At 35.7% G+C, this 12,274-nt stretch overlaps 1 long non-coding RNA gene across 1 annotated transcript; it reads right to left on the minus strand.

Moving 5' to 3' along the window:
• Positions 1-373: 373 nt before the first annotated feature.
• LOC105504642 lies at positions 374-4,619 on the minus strand. Its single transcript, XR_001000637.1, has 3 exons — positions 4,559-4,619; positions 2,700-2,847; positions 374-2,232 (listed from the first exon to the last, which is right to left on the minus strand). It is a non-coding gene; the product is annotated as an uncharacterized LOC105504642 (long non-coding RNA).
• Positions 4,620-12,274: the final 7,655 nt, after the last annotated feature.

Raw genomic sequence — 12,274 nt, forward strand, 5'->3', positions numbered from 1 at the left:
TTTTTAGGTAGTCTTTTGCAGAACGCAAGAGTTTTTTGGCATTTATATGATATTGGAGCAGACATACCTATATTCTTTAATCCAAATTAGCAAAGTGTCTATCTTCAGCAGGCTAAGTCACCAACTCTTCTCTGTCTCAGTGCTGCTTACTTTAATTATCTGTTTGTTATATATTAGTTTGTTTCCCCTAACAAGATCTCTTTACAGGTATGAATGCCTATCATAAGCTACTGAAGATCAAACACCACACTGTAAATTCTTCTTTTACGATTTGTTGTCCATACAGTCAAGATATCAGTTGAGAATGCATCTTCATGGGAGGACAAGGTACAGAAGCTATACCTTAAAATAGCTTTGCTTTGAATATTTTATATAGCATAAAATTGCATTCTATTAATTTTAAATACCTTTAGACAATAACCAGGCCAATTATCTGTACAGAAGAAATACCCCGAACCCAGTGTTTCTCTCCTTCTAAAGATGGCTAATTTTTCCTATCTCATCACAAGCATGCCTGAGTGGATGAAACAGAAGCATATGTATATATAATTATCATGTATTTCAGTTCCCCATTCTTGGTTGAGTGAAGTGAGGATTTAGTTCAGTTTTGGGCAGGTGGTCTTGAGAACCCCCATTTATTATGAAGGTTTTCATTTGTAAGGACAGAAGCCATTGCCTAGCTTTTCTTAAGTAAAACTGTGTCTGTTCAAAAGATACCACATTTTATCATTCACTAAACATCAATTGATCTGGAGCATTAATAAAATAATGTCTTATATTTACATGGTTCTTTATATTTACAAACATCTTTTCATATCCTTTCTTCTTTGACCTCCCAACAGATGTGGAGCTAAATATACAGCAGGCTCTTCTATTTCTGCGTTTCAAATGAGGAAGCAGAATCTCAGTGAGGTGAAATGACTTGTCCAAATCCCACATCGAGTAAGTTATGGCACCAGAAATTGAACAAGGACTTCTGAGGCCATGATGTGACTGATTGATGTCCTCATGCATTAAATCACCAGAAGGAAAGACTATCATTTACACATGAGCAAACTCAGGTCTGATAGGTTTTGTTACATATGCTTAAACCTTCTTGGGAACAGTCCCCATGCTCTATATTATGTGAAAAGCACAGAAAGCCTCTTCTCCAGTATAACAATCTGTCTTTCATCACACTCATTTGTGTTTCACATGACTGAGTTTGCTGTTTAGGGAATTCCAAATGTAGAAAAATCAGATAAAACCCAGTGTCCCTGGTTTCAGTCTGTGTGATTATGAACACAATACTGTACTTACAGTGGATGCCAGAGTCAATAGACGCTGTTGCCTTTGAAAAGATGAGCATTCGTTCTGACCTAATAACTACCTGACGCTGGGTACAATTATCTTTCTTCGAGTGGCACATTATTATTTGACACATTAATTGTTGTGTCATTTCTTTCTGAAAGGCATGTTGGATGTCTCATACAAGCGAGAGGCTTCCTGAATTAGCCATGTCCGAGTGGTGCAGCACTAATTTACTTTTCCAAACCAAAATCAACCCCATCTCATCATCCGTTTTCAATTACCACAGGCGGACCTGAGCTGCCCTGTCACCTCAATGCTTTCTTCCTGTGCCTTGGCATATCTGATGAACATCAGCGAGATCCCCCTTACTCACTACAGCTATGAAAGGCCCCTGCTCTGAGGCAAACCACAGACAGAGAGACATGGCTTTGAAGAATGGAACACCCTTTGTGACATAATTCCTGCCCAGGAAGCATTGCACAAGAGTATTAGCATGGTCTCCTTTCTCTTGTGTCCATTCTCACCTGGTTTGTTTCCACTCTTTTCTAGGAAGGGGTTTCTGTATGGAGGACTCTTTCCAAAGCACAAAGACTCTATGGTCTTAGCAAGGCCCAAACATTCAAGTCTGGATGATCTTCTTCCATTGCTGCAGCTGCTCTCTGACATCCTGCACAGGCTGATGGGCTGGCGGCCCTGGGTGTGCCTCTGGGCCTGTCATCTGTCGTGTTGTTAGACCGCTGATGAGCTGTTGCTGCTTGCCTTTAAAGCCTACACTTCTCTCTTTTCCAACTTTGGCTGCCACTAGACAATGAAAATCAAGCAGCCACATGGCCCTTTATCCCCTTCCAGCTCCAACTGGTTAAATCAGTCTTGGAGCAGAAAACAGAACCTTCCCATTGTCTTCCCAAATACATGGGGGTGTGCCTGTCCCATGGCAAATTACTGTTAAAAAAAAAAAATCAGAATTAGAATGCATTTGATATTGCACACTTTGCTGCTAGTGAATGCCATGTCACCCTGAAGACTCATCTCCCCTTTTGGTTTTAATTGGGTCCTTTTCTGTCGCTTTCTTTTCCGCTTGCACCTGTCCCTGACATATACTGCTGCTGACTACCAAGTGAGTTGTTCAGTGAGCTAGAGGTATGATAAATTAAATATGATATGTATCACTGAATCTGTCTTTGGCTGCTTCATCGTACATTATAATTTGGGAAGGGACTATTAAAATAAAATACTAAGGAATAAGCAGAAACAGCCCACTGTTAACATGTCCAATGGCAAGAGAAAATTACAGGTTTCATTGTATATGCGGCACCATCTGCCTCTTTCCGAGGCTGAGCCTTCGGCTTTCCCAGGGGAAATAGCTGTGGATAAGTTATTCAATTAGAACAGCATTATTGGCCAGCTACCTTGGAGAATTGAGTTGATGATGTTGCGATTATCCTCCTGTACATTCCTTCATGTCTCCGGCAGGCTGCAGTGCACGGCAACTTCCTTAAGTGTTTACTGAGCCCTACAGTAGAGGTGAACAATTGGAATGAAGAATATCAAGGATTCCTGAAAGAAAATCAATTTTGAATGAACTTTTCTTGCTTAGCTGTAGCTCCAATATTCTGAGTCATACTGCATTTTTGTGGACTTCCATTGACTTAAGTGACAGAAATGGCAATCGGGAGGAAAGTGAATTTCATGATATGCATTTAACCTATGGCACTGCACAAAATAATTATTCATGTACAATTGTAAGGTAAAAAAAAAATACTCAGGTCTCCTAAACTGTGATATTAATCTTAGGGAATGGGGAAATCTCATAGGAGCATAATGCCATTTTAATGAAGACTTTAGCTGTTCTTCAAAAATATTTGTATCATAAAAAATAGTAATTATTTATGAGTCACTCTCTCAGGAGGTCAGATCCCTTCAGGGGTCATGCCATCAACCAAAAACTTCCTAAATGGGAGCTTTTGGGAGTGTTCATTGTTATCTCTAGGATCCTGTGGTTTGTAACTAGAAGACCCAACAATATTCCTCTTGCCTCACAAAAATATTTATAATATTTTTATATTTTTAATACTTATTGATGCTTAAAGAAAGTTAGACATAAAGAAAAATATTAAAATCTAAAACAATTCATTTTCACATTTCTCACAAGTATGTATATACACATCCAAGTATGCTCTGGTATGTCAAATATTTTCAGGGTGCATATCCACACCCCAGGGGCAGTTCAGGCGATCTTCTATGACTGTTAATCGGGCAGGAAAGCAAACGTGCTCCTCTTCACTGATTCAGATTCTGATGGCTTTGGAAGGTATCTGTCTGTATTTCTGTTTTCATAAATTGGAAGAAGTACGTTTATATTATTTGTCTTTGTGTGTGTGTGTGTGTGTGTGTGTGTGTGTGTGTGTGATGCCGATATTTTAAGATACTCATTTTTAAGGGCCTCTCATATATTAGGACATAAACCCTCTATTGCAAAAAATGTTTTCCCCAGCATGTCATTAACTTTCATTTAGTTGTTGATATTTCTGATATTCAAAAGTGTTATTTGCAAGTAATCAGATCTACTTTTTCACTTGTGTTGTTTTCACGACATTGTGTGTAAAGTCTTCACTTGAGATAAGTTAAATATTTACTTACATTTTCTTGGCTTAAAAGTTGAAATGTATTTTCTTTTAACTAATCCATTAGATATGTATGCATGTATCTTTGTGTGAAGGTGTGTATTTAGCATAGAATGGTCTAAGATAAATGTATCTATGAGATCCGGTTATATTATCAAAAACACTAACATCTCAGTGTCTAAACACACATTTTTTTCCTTGCTCATGTAAAGTCTATGTGTGTCCTGAAAGCTTTTGGACAGATGCCCTCCACAGCAACAACAGAAAGAACAAATTAAGAATTTGGACTGCATGTTTACCTGTTAAAAGCCTTTAAGCTCCGTTTTTCAGAGTACTTCCATTTTATGGCACCCCCATCTCAACCCAAAGCTCTGGGTTCACTGTGGAAGAGGAGGAGAATGTGAGAAATGGGTCCATCAGCTCTCACGTACTTTGGGCCGGGAAATCATGCATTGCCCCCTGATAGACACAGTCAGGCTATGGGACCAGTCATTTAGCCCCGGCCTACTGACTAGAGGAGTGAAAAAGGAGAACTGGAAATATTGCTAAGGACTGGTAGTATCTGCCACAATTTACCCTTTTGTTTCTCCAAATATTCAGTGCAGTCTCCCTGTGGTATAGATATGTATGACAATTATACCTACCTCCCCTCTAAGAGAGAAAACCCCACGGTCTTCCCCAGTCATGGCGCTGAGCTCAAAGTCCAGAATCCAGAATCTCTGAGTGATACAATTATCCCTCCGTATCCATGGGCATTTGGTTCCAGGACCCCCATAGATATCTAATCCACAGATGCTCAAATCGCTGATAGAAAATGGTGCAGTATCTGCACATAACTTATACATATCCTTCCATATACTTTAAATCATTTTTATATTACTTACAACACCTAATACAATGTAAATACTATGTAAATAGTTAATGCTATATTGTTTTATTTACATTCGCTTTTATTGTTATATTATTTTTATTGAGTTTTTAAAAAATATTTTCTATCCACAGTTGGTTGAATCCTTGGATACAAAGGGCCTACTGCATACTGTACTCTCCATGTCAGGTCTATAGGTAGCTCCCATAGCTTTGGAAACCTAGCAACTAAAATGACAAGTTATCTGGCACTTACACATGTCATAATTGAAAAAGGAAACAGGAGTCCCTGTTCCTGAAAAATTCTGAATTCCTTCCAGGCAGACGTTTTTTGAGCACCCTACCTTCATGAGGCCCAGACTCTGCTCTCCTGGAGGATCCAACTTGGTTCTTGTTCTCTGTGTCTTCTGTCTCCACCCTCAGGGAGATATTTTTCCTTTCCTTTCTCCCTTCTTGGGCTCATATAAAATGGATCCTAGAGAATATGAAGTTTTCTTAGCCTACTTCCTACTCAGGGCCTGAGAGGTATTTTAGCACGCCGCCCAGGGCCGCTCTGAATGCAGCCTAACACAAATTTGTAAACTTTCTTAAAATATCACTTTTTTTTTTTTTTTTTTTTTTTTTTTTTTTTTTTTTTTTTGGTTTTTGGTTTTGCTCATCAGCTATCACTAGTGTTAGTTAGACAATTCTTCTTCTTCCAGTGTGGCCCAGGGAAGCCAAAAGATTGGACACCCTTGTTTTAGAGTCTCAAACACTTTTAGTGCAGGCTCACAGTTTCTTAAGCAATACAACTCTCTTAAAACTTTGTTGGTTTTTCTAACCTATTGAATTCCAATTAATTCCATGTGCCAATAATTACAGCTACAATTCTTTAACACACTTGTCACTTCATCTGTATTTCTTTACATTCGTGTGCCTGTATCTCTCCCAGCTTGAAGACCCTGGTAGTTTTCTTGAGTCTATCTGGATTTGATGAGAGAATGGAACCCTGAAGCTCTTTTACCTGAGCTATTTTTCCAATTGAAAAGATTACTGGGCCTTAGGCCCTTAGTTTGATCTTTCCCTAAGGCATTTTTATCTCATTAATTCCTTTTTATGAGTAAAAGTGCAGTCTAAATATATTATTTATTTTTGTTGTTGTTGCTTGTTTGTTTTTGTAAACAGCTCAATTTTAACATCTTTTAACATTTTCTCTTTTACCATTTAGGATTGAAAGCAATTACTGGTTTAATTCATTCAAGACCCCAAATATCTGAACTATTTTTTTTCATTCTTGCTGGCAAACAGATAATACTTTTCAGAACTGTTTTTCTTATAATTCCTTATCAAATACAACCCATAGTGACCAGCACAGATTAATATCTGCTTTGCGAGTTCTCACACTAGAGACACACATTCATTGGGTACACATTCTGCCTCGCACATTATCAGAGGGAACAGTCTTACCAAATGAGTTCCCGCTGCAAAACCTGGAGCTCCATCTTTCTAGACACAGGAGTCTGCAACAGAGGAAAGAGCATGGACAATCATTCACTGGCTCCTAATTAATTGATCAGAGCCCGTTGATCAGAAAAGGACATGTAGCTCTACAACATATAGTATATCCACAGAAAGGAGGAATATTGGAAATATGGGTAATATCTAGAAATCTCTATGCAAACAAAAGTTTAACTTGTGTTTTCTTCCAAAAGACAAATGTTCCCAATTTGTTAATATCCCCCTTTACCCATTGGTCCCTTTAAAAATAAAACATTTCATAATCTGTCACAGGAGTAGAAAAATAACAACAACAAAAAAATACTTTAGACATAGTTAGGGTTACAAGGAATAAATCAACAAGTATTTGTGGATACCTACTGTCCAGTGCAGGAAATTAAATTCCCTAGTAGCCTATCCAATTGCATTTACTTTCCTACCCAGTTATCTTTTTTAATTACCTTTTTTTTTTTGAGACAGGTTCTCACTCTGTCCCCCAGGCTGGAATACAATGAAAAGGAAAGATCATGGCTCACTGCAGCCTCTAACTCCTGAGCTCACATGATCCTCCTACCTTAGCCACCCAAAGCACTGGGATTACAGGCGTGGGCCACTGTGCCTGGTCTTATTATTATTTTTAATTGACACATAATATTAAACATATTTATGGGGTAAAGTGTGAGATTTTGGTACCTGTTTACAAGGTGTAATGATTACATCAGGGTGATTATCACATCCATCACTTCAAACATTTATCGTTTCTTTGTGTTGGGAACAGTTGTAATCCACTCTTCTAGCTATTTGAAAATACACAATAAGTTGTTAACTATAGTCAGCCTATTGTGTGATAGAACACTTAACCTATTCTTCCTGTCTAGCTGTACTTTTGTATTGGTTAACCAACCTCTTACTACATAGTTCCCACATCCTTCCCTTCCTCTAGTAACCACTACTATACTCTCTACTGGTGTGAGATCACATTTTTTAGCTTCCACACGTGAATGAGAATACATGGTATTTATCTTTATGTGCCTAAGTTATTTTGCCTAACAATGTCCTCCAAGCCCATCCACATTCTGAGTTCTCAAGTATTAGTATTAGTCCATGTCATGTGTGTCTATTGATTTTTATTGTCAATTAATTCTTACATTCATATCATAATCTTTTATTTATTCAGGTTATATAATATGCATTTCTTAGTTCATTTTCTGTTGCTTATAACAGAATACCTGCAACTTTGAAATTCATCAAGAAAAGGAGTTTCTTTCTTACAGTTATAGAGGCTGAGGAGTAAAGCAGGAGGGGCTGCATTTGGTGAGGGCCTTCTTGCTGGGGGAGACGCTGCAGATTCCCAAGGCAGAAGAAGGTATCCACGGTGAGGGAGCTGAGCATGGTAGCTCAGGTCTTACTTCCTTTCATAAAGCCACCAGTCCCCTTACCAGGATAACTTATCAATCTATTAGCCCACTGGTTTATTAATCTACCTAGGAATGGATTAATTCATTCATGAGAACAAAGCCCTCATAACCCAATCCCCTCTTAAAGTCCCTACCTCTCCACACTGCCACATTCGTGATTAAGTTTTGGAGGGGACAAACATTCAAACCATGACAATATTCTAATATCTGATAGGACAAGTACCCCTCCTCTCCCTTTATGAAATTATTATTTTTTAAATTTTACTCATTTGTTTATTCTTCCTCCAGGAAATTTAACATTTCAGTCAAGTTAAAGAAGTTCTACTGGAACTTTTATTTGGTTGTCATTAAATGTATGCATTAAGTTAAAATAAAAATATTTCAGATATTCCATCTTTTTATCTACTAGTCTGGCATGTCTACATTTTAAAATTATTTCTCATAATTCTCTAGAAAATATTATCTCTTCTTCATATAATTATCATGTACTTTTTGTTATAGAAATGCCTAAGAATTTAATTTCTGCTGTGATTTGATCTTTTATTTTTTCATCAGTTTATAGATCAAAATTTATAAGACATAGGAAAACAAAGCATTTTTTTTCACTTGTTCAGTGCATGTATTAAATGCTTAATCAATTTAAGTGATTTTTTTCCATCACTTTTCTGGGTTTAATAATTACATAATTATATAATCTATTAATTATTTTGTCTATTTCCTATCACTAGACAACTAATTTCTACTTCATATTTCATTGTATTTTTCAGAATTTTAAGAGCAATGTAAAAATAATAAATGAGTCCATTAATAAGGATCATTGCTTTGTTAATTATTTTAATGAAATACTTCTAAAACTTTCAATTATGATAAAAATTTAAGATTGCAATGTTTGTCATATTGAGTTATCTTGCCATATCTAGTTTTACCAAAAAAAAGTCAGCAAGAGATGTTACATTTTATTAAAGGCCTGTGGCCTTTAATTCATATTCACATGTGTTTTGGTTTGCTTTGGTTGAATTTTACCCATAGCAGTGGTGTATCAAGGGCAGGCAGTGGGAGCTGTCTGGCCTGGGTACAGGCCATTGTTTAGAATTTAGAGCGACAAACATGTTTTGTCTAGGAGGAGTATTCTATCTCTGACATTATATAGAATTGAAAGTACATGATCATAATAAAAAGCAGAAGGACTTTTATTAATTTTATTGTTGTTTTAAAATGCTCTATAACAGTGTATCCTTTTGTAATTATAACCAAGGCTGATGGCTCCCACTATCCTGTCTCTGGTAAGACATTGCCTATCAACCTTTGTAACATAATAGATTTTCCAGAATAAGCCATCCTTTTACTCCTATGAATAGATAAATTCATTCATGAGAAGAGAGCCCTCATAAGCTGAACACCTCTTAAAGTCCATACTGCTCAATACTGCCACATTGGTGATTAAATGTTAGAGGGGACAAACATTTAAACCATGGCAATATTCTAGAATCTGATAAGGGTAAGTGCCTTTCCTCTCCGTATTTGGAGAATTCTTCTGTATACACATTGTGTAGAATTCAGTTTGTAGGTTTTCTGTAGAAAACTTACATTATATTTATATTATATTTATTTGTATTATAGTTATACTATATAGACAAACTATAAATATGCCTATACATTAAATATAACTATATATAAACTATAAATATAACTATATATTAAATAAATATAAATAAATATGTTTATATTATATTTATTTATATTATAGTTATAACTATATATCTATTTTAGATATATAATATATATTCTATTATATACTACATATAAAATGAAGTAATACTTTTGAATAGAAAATGTATAAATATATAATGAAGTAATCATTTTTAATAGAAAACCTACAAACTATATGTGTGTGTGTGTATGTGTGTATATATATATATTTTTTTTTTTTTTTGAGTTTTGGAGACAGGGTCTCACTCTGCTGCCCAGACTGGAGTGTCTTTGCCCAGTCATAGCTCACTGCAGCCTTGGACACTTGGGCTCAAGTTATCTTCCTATCTCAGCCTCCAAGGTAGCAGAGACTGTAGGCACATGCTGCTGTGACTGGTTAGTTCTTCTTTTCAAAAACGTTTTTTGTAGAGATGTGAGGGTGTCCCACTATGTGGCCCAGGCTAGGCTCAAACTTCTGGCTTCAAGTCATCCTCCCGCCTTGGCCTCCCAAAGTTCTGGGATTACAGGCATGAGCTACTGAGCCTGGCATTAATTCTATATTTATATTAGGAATTCGTGTCTAATTTTGAAGGCTGGGGGGTGATCAGACATATCATACTTTGGTATCAGAATTGTATTTACTACATAAAGCAGATTAGATAATTATCCTTTATTGAGTTTTAATATTTACTTAATTTTACATCCATTAACTTGAGAACAGAATACTATTCCTTGAGAGTTTGAAATAACTATCCATTAAAGTGTCTGAGTGTTTACTTAATAAATTTCAAATTGTCATTCAAGTTTTTTTAATTAGAATTTTTACTTTTCAATAAAGAAAATAAGCATTTCACTGATATTTTAAAACAGTGACAAAGTCTTTCTACAAATTTTGTCTGTTATTTCACCCTATTATTCCTTATTTTGTGTATCTGAGGGAGTTCTAGTACTCCTGAACTATATTTTTCAGAATTCTGTCTGCAGTTCTTTCATACTATTGGAATTTAATTTATTATTTTTTCTACTACTCTGTATTTTGATTCATTGACTTATACTATTATCTTTACTAATTTATGTTTTTTTAAACTTCCCTAATTTTTGGCTCAATTAATATGTCTTTCTCCTGATAACTGTTTAAGGAGCATTAAGGAATAAAATAGACAGTTAATGGATAGTGGTATTATTTTCTTTATATTCGATAATATCTAACATTATTTTAGATTTTTCTTTGATACAGTGTTATTTAGGAGCACTTAAATTTCTATATATTTTTTCTTTTGTCAATTTGTTATTAATAATTTTACTATGATTATTGAATATGATCTGTTCAACTTGTGTTTTGGGGCAAATGAATTTTTGTGGCCTAGTTAATGGTCTTGAAACTTTGTTGAAATATCACTTTATTAAAAATTGTATTTATCGAAAGGTCTCTAGAGTAAACAAAAACTCAATTTTCAAATGAAATTGATCATTTGGCACCCTGACATGGTTCAGACAAAATGTACTTCTTTCCAAGAACGTTCAATAGTAAGTGAATTGGTGTCACATCACTTTTTATATTTGTACCCAATATAGAAAGACCTGGGTTCAAATACCAGCTCTGCTACAAGTGCTGGGGTTTGAATGTGTCCTCCAAAAAGCATGTGTTGGAAACTTCATCCCCCAATGTATCAGTGTTGGGAGGTAGAGCTTAACAGAAGGTGTTTAGGTCATGAGGGCTCTACCTTCATCAATGGATTAATGCCAATTTTGAAAGAGCCTGGGTCTGCAAATTCAACCTCTTACGCTTTCTCACCCTTTCTTTGCTCTTCCTCCATGGGATGACACAGCAAGACACACCTCACCACATGCAGCCCCTCAGTTTTAGACTTCCCAGCCTCCAGACTGTGAGCCAAATAAATTTCTGTTGATTACAAGCTAGGTCCAGGTATTCTGTTATAGCAAAATAAACAAATTAAGAAAACAAGTCACTAAATTCTGACCTCTTAGTTTTCTTGCCTCAGTAAATGACAAGAATAATACCGACTTTGAGGTGTCTTGTGTGAGAATTAATGAATGTCAAGTGCAGTGTCTGCCAATAATCGACACTATAAAACATTGGCTCTTCCTATTTTCATTACTTCTGGGAAGAGGTTCTTTTAATTATTTGTGAGACTCTGCTGATTCCTTGCTCACTCTGTCTTGAGTACACTTTTTCATTCTGTTCTCTTGGCTCTCAGCATAGTTAGTCATCTCTACAGTCTGTCTTGTGCATTAGCAGTGAGGGGATTTTATATCTTCCCAGCTTTTGACAGAAAGAATAACTGCTGTTCTTATAGCAGTTATAAGCTGAAATTATATCTCCCAATTCCCTAAAACATGGATTCTTTGACTTTTCCTGAGCAAAAGTAGGGGGAGAACAACCAGAGAATTTTACTGTTTGGCCATTTTGCAAATTCTGTTAAGAGCACAACAGGTCTCCTCAGTGTATATATCTAATCTATTATGCTTGTAGCTTACTATAGAGATGATTTGTTTGCTCTAGCAATTTTTCACGTTGAAAATGTACACAAAACATTGAATTATTGCTAAAGCTTCTGATTAACTTATATTTTGAGCTATTATATAGAAATATGACTTGCTGGTCAATAAATAACTAACAACATATTTCAAAAACAACTAAATGATTGTGGAATATTTTAACTGGTTGTTTGGAAAATGTATATTTTAGCCCAAATCTGAGTACATATTAATCACTGAGCATTAATTCTTGATTTTTTTATTTCAATTTGCAGAACAAACAGAAAAACTTCTCTGAGTTTTAGAAAAAGTACAGTCATCATGTTCTTTATTTTTGCATAGCCCCATATAACTAAATATCCTTTTGCCAAAATACTTATGTTTCAATTGTGTTTGAAAACCCCTAAATTT

The sequence above is a fragment of the Colobus angolensis genome, unplaced genomic scaffold, assembly GCF_000951035.1.
Source record: "Colobus angolensis palliatus isolate OR3802 unplaced genomic scaffold, Cang.pa_1.0 Scaffold94, whole genome shotgun sequence".
NCBI lineage: Eukaryota > Metazoa > Chordata > Mammalia > Primates > Cercopithecidae > Colobus > Colobus angolensis.